Here is an 18,048-nt window from a genome sequence, read left to right as displayed (position 1 = left end):
AATGCAACCATTGCTAACACCACTTTAGTTGCTGGTACTCTATGAAGGTTGCACAATTATTCCAAGTTCTATGTATATATGAGGAACAACGAGAAACTTACATGGAAACAACGGTGAGAGTGTTAAAGCCTTTTAAGAAAACTAGAAAAGTTGTAGTTGCAGGTTGATGTCCTAGTGTAGGTTGTTAACTCTAAATTGCATTGTAAAAAAGGTGATAGCATCATATAAAGGAAAGTTACATTTAAAAACAAAACAAAATTGATGCTTTGTGACAAAATTTATAGTTTTAATTCAACCGCCCTTTCTTTCCAATGTGTCTATAGAACTATGTAACAGTTTCTTATTTTTATAATAATTATTAATAATAAAAAAAATCAGTTTTAATGTGGTCCATAATTTTGGGATTTTGGTTCTGAAAAGGGTATGATTTATTTTGGTTTTAATGTAAATTGATATGACCATTTAATTGAGTGGTAATGAGTTTTAATGGATTTAAATTCTTGATGGTAAATCAAGCCTATAAATAGTCTTTGGTCCCCAAAGCTTTCTCTCATCAGAAAAGAAATACACCATCTATATTGAGAGAGCAAGAGCTTGGAAGAATCAAAGACAGTGTACTCACAACACTACAACAATGGCTGGAGGTAAAACCTCTAATTCTATTTCCGCATTTTGTTTTATTGATCTTGTTGTTTTTTTGTTATCAGGAACATATGATCAATATATATATATATATATATATATATATATATATATATATATATATATATATATATATATATATATATATATATATATATATATATATATATATATATATATATATATATATATATATATATATATATATATATATATATATATATATATATATATATATATATATATATATATATATATATATATATATATATTAATCTAACATTTGGTATCAGAGTCTCTACTGCCTCTGCCTTATTTTCGAATGGTTCTTCCATATTCAATATTTTTTTTGTGATTTAATTTTGAGTTTTGAATTTTAGAATATTATGATTCAAAACATATCAAAAGATTAAATAATTTACTTTCTAAATTTTTTTGGGGGGAAACTTACGGCATGGACAGTAAGCGCGTGAACAGTAATAAAATTAGCATTCATGAATGTTACCGCTGAGCTGCTTTGTTAAACATGTATTTTGATTCTGTTCATATCCATATAATTTCATTTTTACTGATCATTATGCCTTATTATTTAATCTTTGAATTAAATTTATGCATAAATTAAAATTGATTTATAATATTATTATTTTGTTAAGCAATTGTATAAGAGTTCTTATTTATTTAATTTTGTTCTCTCATATAATTGAGTTACTATGTCTAGTGATCATTATAATTTTGATTAATTTGGATTAGCCACAACATCCTTAAATTAATTGAGTTTATTTTTTTAAAGTTTTGAGATCACATAAATTATTAGACATAAAATTGTAATTAATTATACGTGGTATAATGAATTTTATCCTATAGGAATTTTTATTATATTTGTATGATTAATTGGGATAAAATGTCAAAATATTTTCATAACTTGCCCACAGGAATTATGAATTGGTACATAATTTGATAGTTTTATCATAAAGTATTTTGGATAGAAAAACAAAATTATGTCATGCACGTAAAGTGTGAGGTTTGAAAAATCTATCGATTCTTTTTTTAAAATCTTATTACATTAAAATTTAGCCCACAGGTAATTTTTATGTTGCAAGATTTATTTTATGATATGTTTATATTGATAATACATACAATTTGGATAATATTTATGCCTCAAATTTTGACATCAATTTTGTTTATCTTTTTAGCTTTTCAATCTGCTAATTTTTCTGATATCCGATGTGATATTCTCGAGCTCAAAGGAGATAACTATAAGGTGTGGAAGGAAAGAATTCTCCTCCATCTAGGATGGATGGACATAGATTATGCTATTAGAAAAGATGAACCATCTGCAATTACAGATGAAAGTACTCCAACCGCAATCGTACTATATGAGCGGTGGGAGAGATCCAACTGGTTCAGTGTGATGTTCATTAAGACTAAGGTCACAGGTGAAATACGTGGTTCTATCGATCAGCATGAGAATGTCTGTGATTTGCTGAAAGTCATTGACGATCAGTTCGTCACTTCTGAAAAGGCTTTGGCAAGCACATTAATTATGAAATTTTCCTCCTACCGACTCATCAGTGTGAAAGGTGTGTGTGAGCACATAATGAAAATGCGTGACATTTCAGCTCAACTTAAGAAACTTGAGGTTGATATGTCTGACTCCTTCCTGGTGCACTATATTCTGAACTCTCTTCCGTCTGAGTATGGGCCTTTCAAGATCTCCTACAATACACATAAAGACAAATGGTCAATCAATGAATTAATGACCATGTGTGTTCAGGAAGAAGAAAGGCTTGTAATGGAACAGAGTGAGAGTGCATTGCTGACAAGCACTCACGGGAAGAACAAAGCTTTCAAAACTGACAAGTCACAAGCCAATCAAAAGGGGAAATTTAAAATACCGCCACAAGGTGATATCAAGAAAGAAGCACTAAAGACGACTGTGTATATTCTAAACCGGGTTCCATCCAAGGTTGTCCCAAAGACACCATTTGAGTTATTTAAAGGATGGAAGTCGAGTTTACGACATATGCGCGTTTGGGGATGTCCGTCTGAGGTGAGGATTTATAACCCACAAGAAAAGAAACTAGATTCGATGACCATTAGTGGGTATTTCATTGGATATGCCGAAAGGTCTAAAGGTTATAGATTTTATTGTCCATCTCATACAACTAAGATTGTGGAGTCAAGAAATGCAAAGTTTCTTGAAAATCATTTGACTAGTGGGAGCGATCAAATCAAAAATTCAATTTCTATGCATGATCATATAGAGTATGAACCTTCCACTTCAAGTAATATATTGGTTACTATTTACAACATCCCTCAAGTTCAAATGGATGTTGATCAACCAATCATCGAGACTCCACAAGCTACTGATGATCCAGTAAATCAAGTTGGTCATCAAGATGATGAACAATTAGTCGAACAACAAGATCCACAAGAAAATGTTGGTCAAACATTAAGAAGATCTACTAGGACAAGAAAATAAGATATTCCTAATGATTATATTGTGTATCTACAAGAATCTGACTATAATGTTAGAGCTGAGAATGATCCTGAGAGCTTTAGACAAGCCATGAGTTGCAAAGAGTCAAACTTGTGGTATGATGCCATGAATGATAAAATGAATTCCATGAAAAACAACAATGTATGGGATCTTGTAGAGTTACCTAATGGGGCAAAGGCCATTGGTTGTAAATGGGTCTTTAAAACCAAGAAAGATTCATTAGGCAACATTGAGAGATACAAGGCCAGACTCGTTGCTAAGGGATTTACTCAAAAGGAGGGAATCAATTACACTGATACTTTTTCTCCGGTATCTAAGAAAGATTCTCTTCGTATCATCTTGGAATTAGTTGCACATTTTGGCCATGAGTTGCATCAAATGGATGTGAAAGCAGCCTTTCTTAATGGTGATTTAGAGGAGGAGGTTTATATGAAACAACCTGAAGGTTTCTCTTCTAATAGTGGTGAGCATTTGGTTTGCAAGCTTAAGAGATTCATATATGGTTTAAAACAAGCCTCTCGTCAATGGTATCTTAAATTCCATGAAACGATATCTTCATTTGGGTTTATTGAAAACCCCATGGATCAATGTATATTGTTGGTTGTGGTTTAAGTGTCGGGTTTTTGTTATCGTCTCCACAGGGATTGTGAGATATCGCCGCCGTTCGACAGTTGTTTTAATTCTTAACTCGTAGTAACAAGGGGGGTTTTGGTTTTAGTCACGGTAGCTTGCATAAAAGTGTAAGAAAATGCGGTAAAAGTTTTGGTTTTTCTATTTGAGAAATATTGTCAAAGTTAGGGTTCGACGATCACTTTGCATGTATATGTTCGATCAACAAACTCATAAACTCCTTTAGATGATAAATTATTTCATAAAGTCCTCCCAATGTGTTTATCTCTAACACACATTGTGGGTTTTCCCATTTTGATCCATTGTTTATCTCTAACACAATCTATCAAAATGACAACTTTTTGGTTCAACTTTATGGTGAACAAAATCATTCATTACTATCTCTAGCTAACAAACAAGATTGGATGAAAACCTAGGTAAAGAGTTGGTAAACATCTCTCGATCATAAACCAACACAAAGAGTTATCGATAAAACAAAGTTTTCACCATATATTCATCATTAAAGAGTTTACAAATGAAGATCATCCCATTTACATACAAAGCTAATGATCATCTACATCTAACCTTGACAAAATGAAGAACTTAGCTACTCCTTTTCATGGTAGCTTGGTCAATAAGTTTCGGAATAAGGTTGATCAACATCCGAGTCGAAGAATCGAGATTGGATGGGAATCCACCTTCTTTTTGTAAAATATTGCTAAGAGAAGATCAAAGATGAAAAATGGGTTTTTAGGTTACAAAATATCTCTAGAATAATGCTGGAAAAATATCTAAAAAATGCTAAGTGTTGAAAGTACAAAAGTATGGTTCCAAAAAGTAGCCCCTGCTACTTATACTACTGTTGTCTGAGCTATCATGCTCGCTAGGCGAGCAGAATTGTTCGCCTAGCGAGCCCCAAAATAGGCACCAGAGGCACCTGCGCCCAAAAGAATCTTCCAAGTCCAAACTGCATGTTCGCTAGGCGAAGCCTACGCTTCAACCCTCGCTCCAGCGAGTTTTGGTGGTTTTGCTACTGGAATTGCTCGCTGGGAGCTCGCTAGTGGCTCGCCTAGCGAGTAAGTGCTGGCTGTGCTTTTGACCAAGTCCGGGCGCGTTCGCTACCACCTTTGCTGGCTGTTCGCCTAGCGAGTTTGCTGACTTTTGCTACTGTAAAATTCTGGCAATGCTCGCTAGCAGCTCGCCTAGCGAGCACTTCGCTACACCACTCGCCTAGCGAGCATGCTGATGAATGCTTTCTTCTCTTAGTCCCTTTGCCAACTTTCTTGTGCCTTCATTTTCTATTATTTCATGCCTAATTCCTGCACAATAACACACAAATTAAAGGTACCAAGATCGTTTAACATTGTATTGCAATTCATCTAAAACAAAGGCGGTTTCGAACACTTTAGCAACAAAAAGGAGTGAAAGATGCCCATATTTGATAGCTCAAATAAGCACTTTTGGGCATCTAATAACTCTCCCCAACTAGATTCTTGCTTGTCCTCAAGCAAAGTATGCCTCTTGAAGGACAAGAGGATTTGCTTTAAGAAAAAGGTTTCTCCGAAGTTGGATAAAACGGCTCAAACACAAGCGAATCAACCAGATACAAATTCCCAATGGTTAGAATAACATAATACACAAGAACTAAAACTTAATAGCAATGTAAAACATGTAACAATCCACAACAATATTATCTTGAATGAATCACCCTATCTCTCCTTTTCGAATAAGGATTGAAGAAATTACGCGTTTGCAACCGCGGGGACAATCTCTCTCTCCAACAAACAATGAAGAAATCAATTCAATTCATACAATGTCTAACAATTATAAATAAAAATGCGGAAGCACGAAGATCACTAAGGGCTTTTCGGTTGTAGCTTGGTTAGGTTTACAAACAAGGGTCATTTCTAAGGCCATTGAAAACGAGACTGCCGATGCAAAAGAGACATTCATTGTACACTATTTACACATCTCAACTTCGTTCCCTTTGTTTCTCATTTGAAACCTTCACAACTCTTATTTCACAACTCAATTTTTGTTTTTCACTATTTTTCTTCCAAGCAAGCATTCATTTTCATTTTCTCTATTTTTTTTCTTTTCTTTTCACATCGTATTCACAAAACATATGTTTCTCTTTTCTCATTTTTTTATTATTTTTTTTCAATGCTTGCTCGGTTTTTCAAGAGTTGTGGCACTTACCGATTCTCTTTTTCGTTCTCCCCAACTTATTACCCTAAGTGAATGCTCTTGACTTTTTACGGCAAAAGAACAATTATCAAAATTTTCCGGGTTTCAAGAAAAAAGATTTTTGATATCTCGCTTATTTCAAGCTGAGATTCAACTGTTTAAGCTCAACGGGGGTTAACGAATACTCTCTCTGCTCACGGGTAAGTTGTATTTGGAGCTGGTTGTGCTCATAAGAAAACAAGCGCCTCGATCATTTCTAATTGCTTCCACAAATTCACAATAATAAAAGACAAAGCATGAATCAAATGAATCAACAAAGTTTATTAGAATCCAGCATTTAAGTGTACAATGGAGGTTTCCTCACAATTTGTGGTTTTAAATCCTAGATGAAACATTCATTCAATTATGTTGCAAAAAGAACAATATTCAATTACAAAAAAGAGTAAAGTTCTTAATGCATTCTAAAATTCTAACCGGAGGTAACCATGTACCTTAGCATTATTCACTTGTTTATTTTTATCATTGCCATCCAAGCTCGGATGCACCTTCATTGGATACTTCTTTTGAGGAGAAACCAATCTAGAAGGTTTGACACTCAATCAACCAAAATTTTATTAAAACAAAAGAAATGTAAACCAAACACACAAATTAAAAACATAAACAATACTATTACTTAAAAATTTTAAAATGTGCATCAGGGACAAAACACCCCAAAAGTACATAACCAATACCAAAATACAACAAATCTAAAAATACAATAAAATAAAACAAACTTAGCCCTCAAAGGACTCAAAACCCTCATCACTACCGGCTTCAGAACCGGTAGCATCATCATCATCATCATCGTCGTCACCATCATCCTCAGCACCACCAGAAACACCAGCAACAGAAGCACTGACACCCGCCCCCTCTCCGAAAATAGGCCTGTCCACAGGCCAGCTAGCGTGCTGCAGAAACTGCTCACGCGTCATCATCGAGTGCTCACCGGAGGGGTCAAGCACCTGCAACTGTAACAGTTGCATAGAATCATGAATATCAAGCATGGCGCGCTGAGTTGCCGCCATCCAATCCCAATTGTAGTTGCAGACAACCTGCTGGAAAGGATCGGATCCCTGAGCAAAAGTACCAGGACCATTAGAAGCCCCGGTAACATTAGCAATTGAATTACTCCTTAAGTTCTTCAGTTTGCAGTACTTGGCCACATATCTGTCATCGATAGCTGGCGGGATCCTCACTTGACTCCGGGAGGGTAGCTTTACCCTCGCATGTTGGCACAAAGCCATGATGAGACACGGGAAAGCAAGGGGACAGTTAACTCGTGCCCCCGACTTTAGCCCGCTCTCAATCACGGACTTCAACTCTAAAGCAATTATCTTCGCTACATCAATCTGGATATTCGTGAGAATGCAATGAACTAAGTGTGCCACTGGGATCGGCACGGTTGAGGTGTGAGACTTGGGTTTTATATTTGTCAGAACCAACATAAGGATCAGCTGAGCCATGGGAATCATGTCTTCCCTATGGTATCTCATCGGAACCCCAGATGGGTTCAACTCAACTGATTTCCCTTCAAATAGCAGGGCAGCAGAAATTGAATCGGTATCTCTGTGTAGCCTCAAATCCCGATGGTAAGTGTCCCTCTCATTCGCTCCCAGATGGAGCGGTTCACCCAACACCCGGTTGATTGTATCCCGATCGAACGCAACTGTACGGCCGGACACTCTAGTCGTCCATGTGAATGGCTCGTCGTCGTTCGGTAGTGCGTTCGCGTAGAACTCACGCACTATTTCGATGTCATAATGCTCAAGGGGAGATATCAACCGGTCCCACTTTTTGCTATGAATCAACCCGGAAAATGTACGATAGGTGCCTTCGGGGTTGATTATAAATCTCTTTTCTGGCAAAAAAAATCGCTTTTCCAAAGCCACATATCTAGCCGCTTGTTTTGCCCCGACAAATTTGTCGGTGTCGAACTGTATGGGCACGGTACGGGAAGTGCTCCCGACCTTTCTTTTTTTCGAAATGCTGGACTTGGATGCCATCTGCAAAGACATAGAGAGGAAACAACACAAACACAAAACAGATCAGAAAGCAAAACAGAATTCCAACTACTGTCATGGTCGCTGCTGCTTCGCCTAGCGAAGTGGCAGCGAATGCTCGCCACTGATTCGCCTAGCGAGATACTAGCAAATCTTACGGGTTTTGGGTTCTGCAATGTTTAACAACCACATTCCAGAAAAACCTAAGTCCCATGGTATCCCTTTCAGAAACAAAATAATTTATCATGCAAAGGATTGTTCTAAGATACATGCAACTCTATACCCAGATGCAAAACCTATTGATACCCTCACTACCAAATTCACCCTAAATGTCACATACTTCAGAAATTTACAAAGTGAAAGCATAAAGTAATGAGATAGGACAAACCTTAGTGGAGAGATCGATTGAAATTGAAATGCACAACTGGGTTTGCAAAGCACAATTAGGGTTTGTGTGAGAATGAATGTGAGAGCGTGTGTGTGAGTTCTGGAGTTCAGAGTTTGTGAGTGCACACTTTAAAAATGGTTTTTGGGCCCAAAAGAGTGTCCTGCTGAAAATTAAATGAGTTCTGCCACGCAGCGCTCGCTACTGCTTTGCCTAGCGAGCAGCTAGCAAGCATGACAGCATTCTGTTTTTTCAAAACAGTAGGTTAAGCACATTCAGCAAGGTTTTTCAAATGGGACACCAATACAACATAACAGAAAACTGTAAATACTTACAATGTTGGGGTGCCTCCCAACAAGCGCTTGTTTAACGTCGGATAAGCTCGACGGTTCGATGCTCACTAAGGAGCATCCAAGGAGATAGCACAACTCCCGCGATCCACATGACCGCCGAGATAAACCTTCAAACATTGGCCATTAACCGTCTAACTCTCCTTCTTGTCCAAGTCTTCAATGACAATAGCTCCATATTCCTTGACTTCTTTGACCCGAAATGGCCCGGACCATTTAGATTTCAACTTTCCGGGGAATAGCTTCAACCTGGAATTGAACAATAGGACCAACTGTCCAGGCACAAATTCCTTCTTTCGAAGCTTTTTGTCATGATATTTTTTTACCTTTTTTTATACAACCAACTTGAGTGATATGCGGCATTGCGCATCTCTTCCAACTCAAGCAGTTGCACTTTCCTTTTCTCATCGGCCAAATGCTTATCAAAGTTTAATAATTTCAGAGCCCACAAGGCTTTGTGCTCCAATTCGATCGGCAAATGGCAAGTTTTACCAAACACCAATTGAAACAGAGTTAGCCCAATTGGAGCTTTAAAAGCGGTACGGTATGCCCATAACGCTTCATCCAATTTTTGTGACCACTCTTTTTTCGAATTTGACACGGTTTTTCAAGAATTCTCTTAATCTCACGATTAGAGACTTCGGCTTGACCATTAGCTTGTGGGTGATACGGAGTCGTCACTCTATGTGATACACCGTAATGTTTTAAAATGTTTTCCAACGGTGCATTACAAAAGTGTGACCCTCCGTCACTAATCAACACTCGGGGGGTTCCGAAACGGGAAAATATGTTTTTCTTCAAAAAAATTATTACCGTTTTCGCATCCGCACGAGGTGAGGCAATCGCCTCAACCCACTTAGAAACGTAATCAACTGCCACAAGCATATACTCGTTACCATAAGAGGGTGGGAATGGTCCTACAAAATCGATACCCCAACAATCAAATACTTCAACCTCTTGGATGTTTTGGAGAGGCATCTCGTCTCTCTTACCAATCCTACCGCTTCTCTGGCAACTATCACAACTTTGTGCATGGGCATGTGCGCCTTTGAAAATAATGGGCCAATAAAATCCCGACTGAAGGACTTTAGTGGCCGTTCTTACCCCATTATAGTGTCCGCCATAAGGCGAGTTGTGACAATGCCAAAGGATGCTCTGCGCCTCATCGCCGGTAACACACCTTCTCAAAAGGTTGTCACCACCCAACTTAAACAAATATGGGTCATCCCATACGTAGTACTTGGCATCCGAGAGAAATTTCCTCTTTTGGTTCGAAGTTAGGTCGGGAGGCACCAAACCACTAGCCTTGTGGTTCGCAAAGTCTGCAAACCACGACCTAACTTGAATTTTGAAAAGTTTTTCATCAGGAAACTCTTCCCGGATTTCCTTCTCTGAAGCGGTAACCTCCACCTAAGCGAGATAAATGATCCGCCACCAAATTTTGCGATCCTTTCTTGTCTTTGATTTCAACATCAAATTCTTGCAACAAGAGGATCCAACGAATGAGCCTTTGCTTCGAGTCCGGTTTGGTGAGCAAATATTTAATCGCCGAGTGGTCGGTATACACTACGACTTTGGACCCTATAAGATAAGACCTAAACTTTTCAAGCGCATACACTATCGCAAGTAATTATTTTTCAGTGGTGGCATAGTTAATTTGAGCCTCATTAAGAACTTTACTTGCGTAATGTATCGCATGAAATTTTTTCTCTTTTCTTTGGCCTAATACCGCTCCGATTGCATAGTCGCTCGCATCACACATGAGCTCAAAATTTAAATTCCAATTTGGAGCGACTATAATTGGAGCGGTAACCAATTTTTCCTTTAAAATCTCAAATGCTTGTAAACACTCATCAGTTAAAAGAAATACCTGGTCCTTAGCTAGCAAATTACTCAAAGGCTTAGCTACCTTTGAGAAGTCTTTGATAAAGCGCCGATAGAAACCGGCATGCCCCAAAAAGCTTCGGATTCCCTTCACATTCATCGAAGGAGGTAACTTTTCAATCACTTCAACTTTAGCACGATCAACTTCAAGCCCTCTTGAAGAGACTTTATGCCCAAGCACGATCCCCTCGGTCACCATGAAGTGGCACTTCTCCCAATTAAGAACAAGGTTTGTCTTCACACATCTTTCAAGCACCGTTTCCAAGTTTGCCAAGCATAGACTAAAGGAACCACCAAATACTGAGAAGTCATCCATAAAGACTTCCATTGTTTTCTCGATAAGATCGGCAAAAATAGCTTGCACACATCTTTGGAAAGTCGCCGGTGCATTGCATAACCCAAAGGGCATTTTACGGTATGCAAAAATTCCAAAGGGACATGTGAAAGCCGTCTTTTCATGATCGGTCGGGTCAACCGCAATTTGGTTATACCCGGAATAGCCATCTAAGAAACAATAATATTGTTGCCCCGAGAGTCTTTCTAACATTTGATCCATGAACGGGAGTGGAAATGGTCTTTTCGAGTTGCGGTATTCAACCGCCTATAATCAATACACATACGCCACCCCGTTGCAACTTTGGTCGGGATCAATTCATCCTTTTCATTTCGAATTACGGTAATGCCACCTTTCTTCGGAACCACATGCACAGGACTAACCCATGGGCTATCCGAAATCGGGTAGATCATTCCCGCATCCAACAACTTAACAACTTCCTTCCTAACAACTTCCTTCATAGTAGGATTTAAGCGGCGTTGTGGTTGAGCTACTGGCTTAAAATCCTCTTCCATTAAGATCTTGTGCATACAATAGGAAGGACTAATTCCTTTGAGATCGGAAAGAGTCCAACCTATGGCTTCTTGATTCTTTTTCAACACCTCGATCAAACGGGCTTCTTCATTCTTTGTCAAAAGATTGCTTATGATAACGGGCTTGGCTTCGGTATCGTCGAAGAATGCATACTTCAAAGTAGAAGGTAACATTTTCAATTCAATTGGCGATTTTTCTTCATTAACCTCCTTCTTCAAGTCTTCCTCCTCAACTTCCCACGGTTGTAGTTCGTTTAAACTATAAAGTTCCCTTAAGCATTCATCAAGAGCTTGCTCTTCTTCAACTGTGAAAACTTCATAGGAGTCATCAAGAGCTAACTCCATAGGAGATATCTCATGAATATGCTTAGAAAATTCAAAGGTTGCCTCTTCAATCGCATCAATGCGAAAACTATCACGTCTATCATTTGAATGCTTCATGGCTTCGAATAGGTCAAATGTAACTTCTTCATTTTGGACCCTTACCTTCATCAAACCGTCGTCAACGTCTATCATCATGCATGCGGTTTTCATGAACGGTCGACCAAGAATGAGCGGAGCATCGTCGTCCTCTTCCATATCAATCACAATGAAATCGACCGGGAAAAAGAATTTGTCGACTTTAACCAAAACATCTTGGGCTACACCATGAGGATGGGTAGTCGACTTATCGGCTAATTGCAAAGTCATCCGGATGGACTTAATTTCAATGTTGCCAAGCCTCTTCACAATAGACAATGGTATAAGATTAATGCTTGACCCCAAATCAATTAGTCCTTTTCCGACATAGACATCACCAATTTTAACCGGCAAAGTGACTCGGCCCGGGTCAACCTCTTTTTTTGGATGCGTCCTTTGAATGATTGCACTACAGCTCGCATCTAGGACAATGGTCTCCGGTTCCGTATACCTCCTCTTTTTTGTAAGTATGTCTTTCATGAATTTTGCATACTTAGGCATTTGCTCCAGTGCTTCGGCAAACGGAATGTTCACTTGCAGTTGTTTGAAAATATCCATGAACCGGGCGTAATGTCGTTCATTCTCCCTTTTAGATGGAGCATGTGGATATGGAAGGTTTTGGATTGGAGTAGCGCTCACTACCTCCTTTCCTTTAGCAACTCTAGAACTCCTCGCTCTTTTCTTTTTCACTTCCTCCACTATCACTTCATCATTCTTATTTTTTTCGACTTCCACACTTTCTTTATTTTCAACTTCACCATTTTTTTCGTCCTTTTCAACTTCTTCCTCGCTCCACTCCCCAACTTCACCATCAATACTATCCTTTATTATTTTCTCCTCATCATTTTTTTCTTCCTCTCTTTTTTCACTCTCATCTCTTTTTTTATTCTCACTAATCAACTCCCTTCCACTTCGCGTCGTTATCGCTTTACAATGCTCTTTAGGATTTGTTTGCGTGTTCGCCGAGAAAGATGGATCGGGTTGTTGTTTCGCTAGTTGTTTAGCAAGTTGTCCGACTTGAGTCTCGAGATTTTTTATTGCCGCATCGTTGCTCTTTTGATTAGCCATCGACATTTGCATAAATTGTGTCAACGTCTCTTCCAATTTTGAAGTCACGACCGGCGGTTGTTGAGGTTGGTAAGGATTTTGGGGAGGGTTTTGACGGCTAGAATTACCACCCCCATAACCTTGGTTATGGTAGTAGTTACCCCTTAGTTGGAACCCTTGATTCCCTTGAAAGTGTTGTTGTTGATTTTGAGGATGTGGTTGATACGGTTGTTGTTGTTGTTGCCTCGGTTGGTAGTCTCGTTGGTTCGCCATGTAATTCACTTCTTCGGACCCGGGAGGTGGACAAAATCCGGTGTCATGCTCACCTTTGCAAAGCTCACAACAAGCTATTTATTTAGCTTTTGAAGGTTCTCTCAACTCTTTTATTTGTTGAGTTAAGAGTTCGACTTGTTGTGAAATGAGTTTGTTTTGGGCAAGAATGGCATCGTTCGTCCTAAGTTCAAGCACTCCCGGTTTCTTCAAAGAGTTGCCTCTACTTTGACTTTGAAGGTCATTTAGAGCCATTCGGTTAATGATATCTGTAGCTTCTTCTGCGCTTTTAGACAACAAAGAACCACCCGAGGTAGCATCCAACAAAGTTTTGCAATTTGGTTGAAGGCCATTCTTGAAAATATGGATTTGAGTCAATTCGTCAAAACCATGTCCTTTACACTTCCGAAGCATGGATTTGAATCTTTCCCACGCCTCATTCAATGATTCGTTGGTCCCTTGTGAAAACACGGAGATTGCCGTTTTGGATTCCATGAAACGGTTGTGGGAGAAAAATCTTTCAATGAACTTCTCTTCCAACACGTTCCAATTCGTCATGACTGCAGGTGTTTGATCCAAGTACCAATCTTTTGCTTTGCCGAGCAAAGCGTGGGGAAATAATCTTTTGAACAACGGTAGCTCTTGAGCTTGATCAACTCCGGCCACCAATGATATCTCATAAAATTTGGTGAGAAAAGCAAAGGGATCTTCATGGTCCATTCCGGTGAATGGACTTCCATATAGTAGGTTAAGAGTTCCCATTTTCATCTCGGCTTGCCTTCCCGTGTGGTTGGCAAACTGAGCAGTATTCCTTGGACTGTTATCATAAGGTGTGGACATGGGCGGTGGTTGTGGTGGTTGATCCATGATAGGTATGAAAGGTGGTGGATGTGTTGTAGAAGAACTTTCTCCTTGTTCTTATCGTTGTCTAGCTTGTTGCCTCCTTCGTCTCGTTCTGCTATTCAGTCTCCTTGCGGTTCTTTTGAACTCAGGATCAAAAAGAAGTTCGTCCTCAGGAACCTGCCCTCACATAAAACGAAAGTTGCACACTAAACCAAACAAATTACAAGCACAAGTCAAAAATTCAAAAGTTAAAAATTAAGCAACTATTGCGTGTAGGAGAATTGCCATCCAAGGCGCAGCGGAATTTAAAAATTTCTCCATTTAGTGATCCTTACGAATAGGCATGATCAATGATAGAATCGTTACCTCTTGTGGCGATTCAAACCTTTGGTGCAGATCTCTGATAATGATCAAAACCTTTGATACAGATCCACGGGGCGATCACGAACGTTGAACGATGACAACGTCTCTACTCAGTCCACACGAACGGATTCCTTCAATCGCAGTGCTAGCTGTTATGAATGAAGGCTTTGAGTGAGAGAAAGAGGGAAACAAAATTCCAAGTCTCTACTTGAATTTCTGTCTGAGTGGATTGGAGTGGAGTGACCATGCTTCTACCCAAGGGGTTCTATTTTTAGAACCACTTGTGTGGGCTTCAAGCTAAAAAGCCCACTTAAGTGTATTTTGGCCCATATCTTATAATATGCCCAATATCACTTAAGTATTTGGTACCTTACCATATTTCGTCTCCCACTTAAGTGCACCGTACCTTACGGTGTTCCTTAGTTACTCTATCTCTCATCAATCTGTCCTTTGTGTGTGACCCTATAGGTTTTCGCGGCATTGGAAATTATATTAAATCACGCATTTAACATAATAAACAGTGAGCGATATCTAGCAACACACCACTGCTACCCAAGTCACGAAAATGTCATGTGATCTGACAAAACCTCCTGTGATAATAATTATGTGTATAATTACCCCTTTGCCCTTATGTCTATATTGAACACAAGGTATAGACCGTGTCACCCTTGTCCAGTTCAATATTGGGCCCATAGACATTTATCCTGTTACGCAGGATTGACAAATTCCATCTAGGACACTCATGTCCCTCAGCATGCTTCGTGGAGTACCCATCAACTGTCTTTATGGTTATCCAGTTACGGACAACGTTGGATCAGCAACAAAGCACTCGACTCTACATCTAGGATCCATAGTGGTTTCAGGTCGAAGAGTGGTATATGTCATACCCTAAATTTTACCCTAAGTTTTTTTCACTCGCATCAACATAGTATAATCTATCCATTTTGTCGTGTATTTCATAAGTTAAAAGTACTCATCAGGATTTAGATGAAAAGTCAGGAGCTCTGATACTTTATTTGGTTTCGATGACATTCGTTTAGTCGTCTGTTGATTAAAAAGTCAAAATAATTGATTTCTCAACCTCAGTACATTGTTTATTTCTGTTGCGTCATGTTTTAGAGGTTCAGGGGGTGACTTACAAGAGTTGTCGTCATTTGGATCTTTGTAGGATTTTGTTTGTGTTTAAGAATTAGAAGCAAATGGTCCAAGAGCGATTCATTTGCATCTAATTGTCCATCCATGGTTCAATGCATTTAAAAGTCGTTTACATTTTATACTTGTCACAACATGCATTTAATTTCGCATAACACTTAAAATGTCGCTCGAATTAATTTTTCAAATTTACAGACAGACTGGTCGAATCGTTTCTCAATTGTACGTCGAATTATCGGGCGGAAAATTTGAAAATTGAGCTTGCAGACGTCAGTTTTATTAATCTAGGATTCACATATTTTAATTTGGCGTGCTCATTTTAATTTTTCGCCTACTTTTACGGTCGTATTTTAATCCGTCTGAGCCTTTTAACCGATCATTTTTTATTTCAAAATCTGATGGAAACTTGTATGATAAGTTTGGTGCATTCATTTTATTTTTTCGGGCATTTTGACGTCCAATTTTTGTTATTTTTTATGTCATTATTTTTATTTTTTTTAACCAATTTTATTAATAAGATTATTTAGAATTAATCATGTGTTATAGATATAATTTTATTTTAATCTTAAAAAAATTGTATTTATTAACTTTTATTTTTTATTTTTAGCTTTTTTTGAAAATTTAAGAATTAAGTTTTAATTATAAAAAAAAGAGTAAAAATATCTTTCTTCCTCCAACCATGCACCTCCACGCGTCCCCAAGTTTCTACCATCACAAATAGGACACGCCTCCAACTTTAGTCCACAAAAAAATATAACACACTCCTTCCTTAATTCATCTTTTTCTCTCTCATGTGAAAATGAGTAGCAGAGATAAAAATTCACATCCCAATCACAACATAAATAACTCATATACTATCTTCTTTTTCAATTAACAGAACCTCTTACACCATGAACATACTTCATGTTCTCCGTTACTTCTATATATCATAAAGACCACATACTTCACTATTTATCTTCTTCTATATCAATCATATATAAACTCCATCACAGTGAGACAACCAACAACAACCAACAACCTTGCACATTCATTAAGACTACCATAGCATCACCATTCATGTTCAAACCATCAACAACAATTCCATAACCTTTATTTATTTATTTTTACAATAAGAACTCTCATCATCACTATCAAAACCATTACTATCAACACCAACTACACCATAAACCAAAAATTACAACCATTAAAATCTCTTTTCTATTTTTTTCAACACAAGAGGCTATGACAGCTCTCACATAAATCCAACAAACCTCACTCCTATCATTGACACATATCTTAAAGCTCTAAAAAAAACTTATCAAAAAGAAAAATATGCAATGAAAGATTTATCTCTCTCACCACACAGAGCCAAAACACTTCTTCATTAACCTTAGTCACGCCGGAAACTGGCCGCGTGTTCCCACCAATTTCACCGCCATTTCCGCCGGCAACGCCGCTTCGGGAGCACCTCACCACCACCATTTTCATTATCGGTAATCACTTCTTTTTTATAATTTATTATGATTTCATTGTAGTGGATCTTTTAAAAAAAATTGTGTGATATTTTTATTATGATGCTTGGTATGGAGAAATTTGTTTTTATTTTCATGGTAAAAAATAGAGATATGTATACGATGGAAAGGGATGAGCAGTTTTAAAAGAAGATTTCTAATTTCTCTCTCTTCATAAGTTTTGTATTGTTTTTTTTAATTGTTAAATAAATTGGTTGCCACGTGTCCCGGCCTGATTGGTAGGTAAACAAATTTGAAAAAAGACCAAAACTCACTCACCCAGAAAAACCAACGCCTATTTCTATCCCATCAATTATTATTATTATTTTTTTCTTGCTGATTGTGTTTCTTATTTAAGTTAACTATTATGTTTTGTTTTGTTTTAATTGAACCACATTTGTCAATTGGGCCTATTGCTTTGGGTTAGAGCATCTTGCTAAATCACACCTTATTATTTAATTTTACACCCTTGTTGCCTTATTTCTATTTTATTTATTTATTTATTTTGTATTTTGTATCATCTTGATTTTATTTGTCAAGTAATTAATCCCGCAATCGATTAATCTTTCGTCTTAGAATTTAGTTAGCTATTTTTTTTCTCCATAAAATGACTAGTTAATTATTTTCCTTTGTGCGTTGATTAATTTGATCTAATGCGATGTTTTTAGCGTCGTGGTAATGTGACTATCTGATCATTCATCTGAAACCCTTTCATATTGCACATGTAAATAATTTCACTAATATTTCACCATAATTTCAATCAATTTCAATTTCAAACCATTTAAAAAACAACTTTCTAAACCAAAGTCAAACCAAACACTTGTTCTAATGTTAAGTTGTTTTACGCTAAAAAAAACTCTTTTCATAAATATTAGATTGGAATGAAAAAGAAGGTGATTGAGTTTATACCTTTTCCCTTTCCGAATACTCGAATACTGCTGTAGAGCTCACTATTTGGGTA

General features: G+C 37.7%; 1 long non-coding RNA gene across 1 annotated transcript in view; it reads left to right on the top strand.

The window, feature by feature from the left end:
• Nucleotides 1-16,359: 16,359 nt before the first annotated feature.
• Nucleotides 16,360-18,048, top strand: part of LOC127108055 (uncharacterized) — a 30,122-nt gene continuing 28,433 nt past the window's right edge. The window contains exon 1 of the long non-coding RNA XR_007795949.1: nucleotides 16,360-17,069. This is a non-coding gene — a long non-coding RNA (uncharacterized LOC127108055). The remainder of the gene's footprint in view (nucleotides 17,070-18,048) is intronic.

The sequence above is a fragment of the Lathyrus oleraceus genome, chromosome 7 (assembly GCF_024323335.1).
Source record: "Lathyrus oleraceus cultivar Zhongwan6 chromosome 7, CAAS_Psat_ZW6_1.0, whole genome shotgun sequence".
In the NCBI taxonomy this organism is placed as follows: Eukaryota; Viridiplantae; Streptophyta; class Magnoliopsida; order Fabales; family Fabaceae; genus Lathyrus; species Lathyrus oleraceus.
The sequence above is the reverse complement of the archived record's forward strand: the minus strand, read 5'-3'. Positions and strand labels throughout refer to the sequence as shown.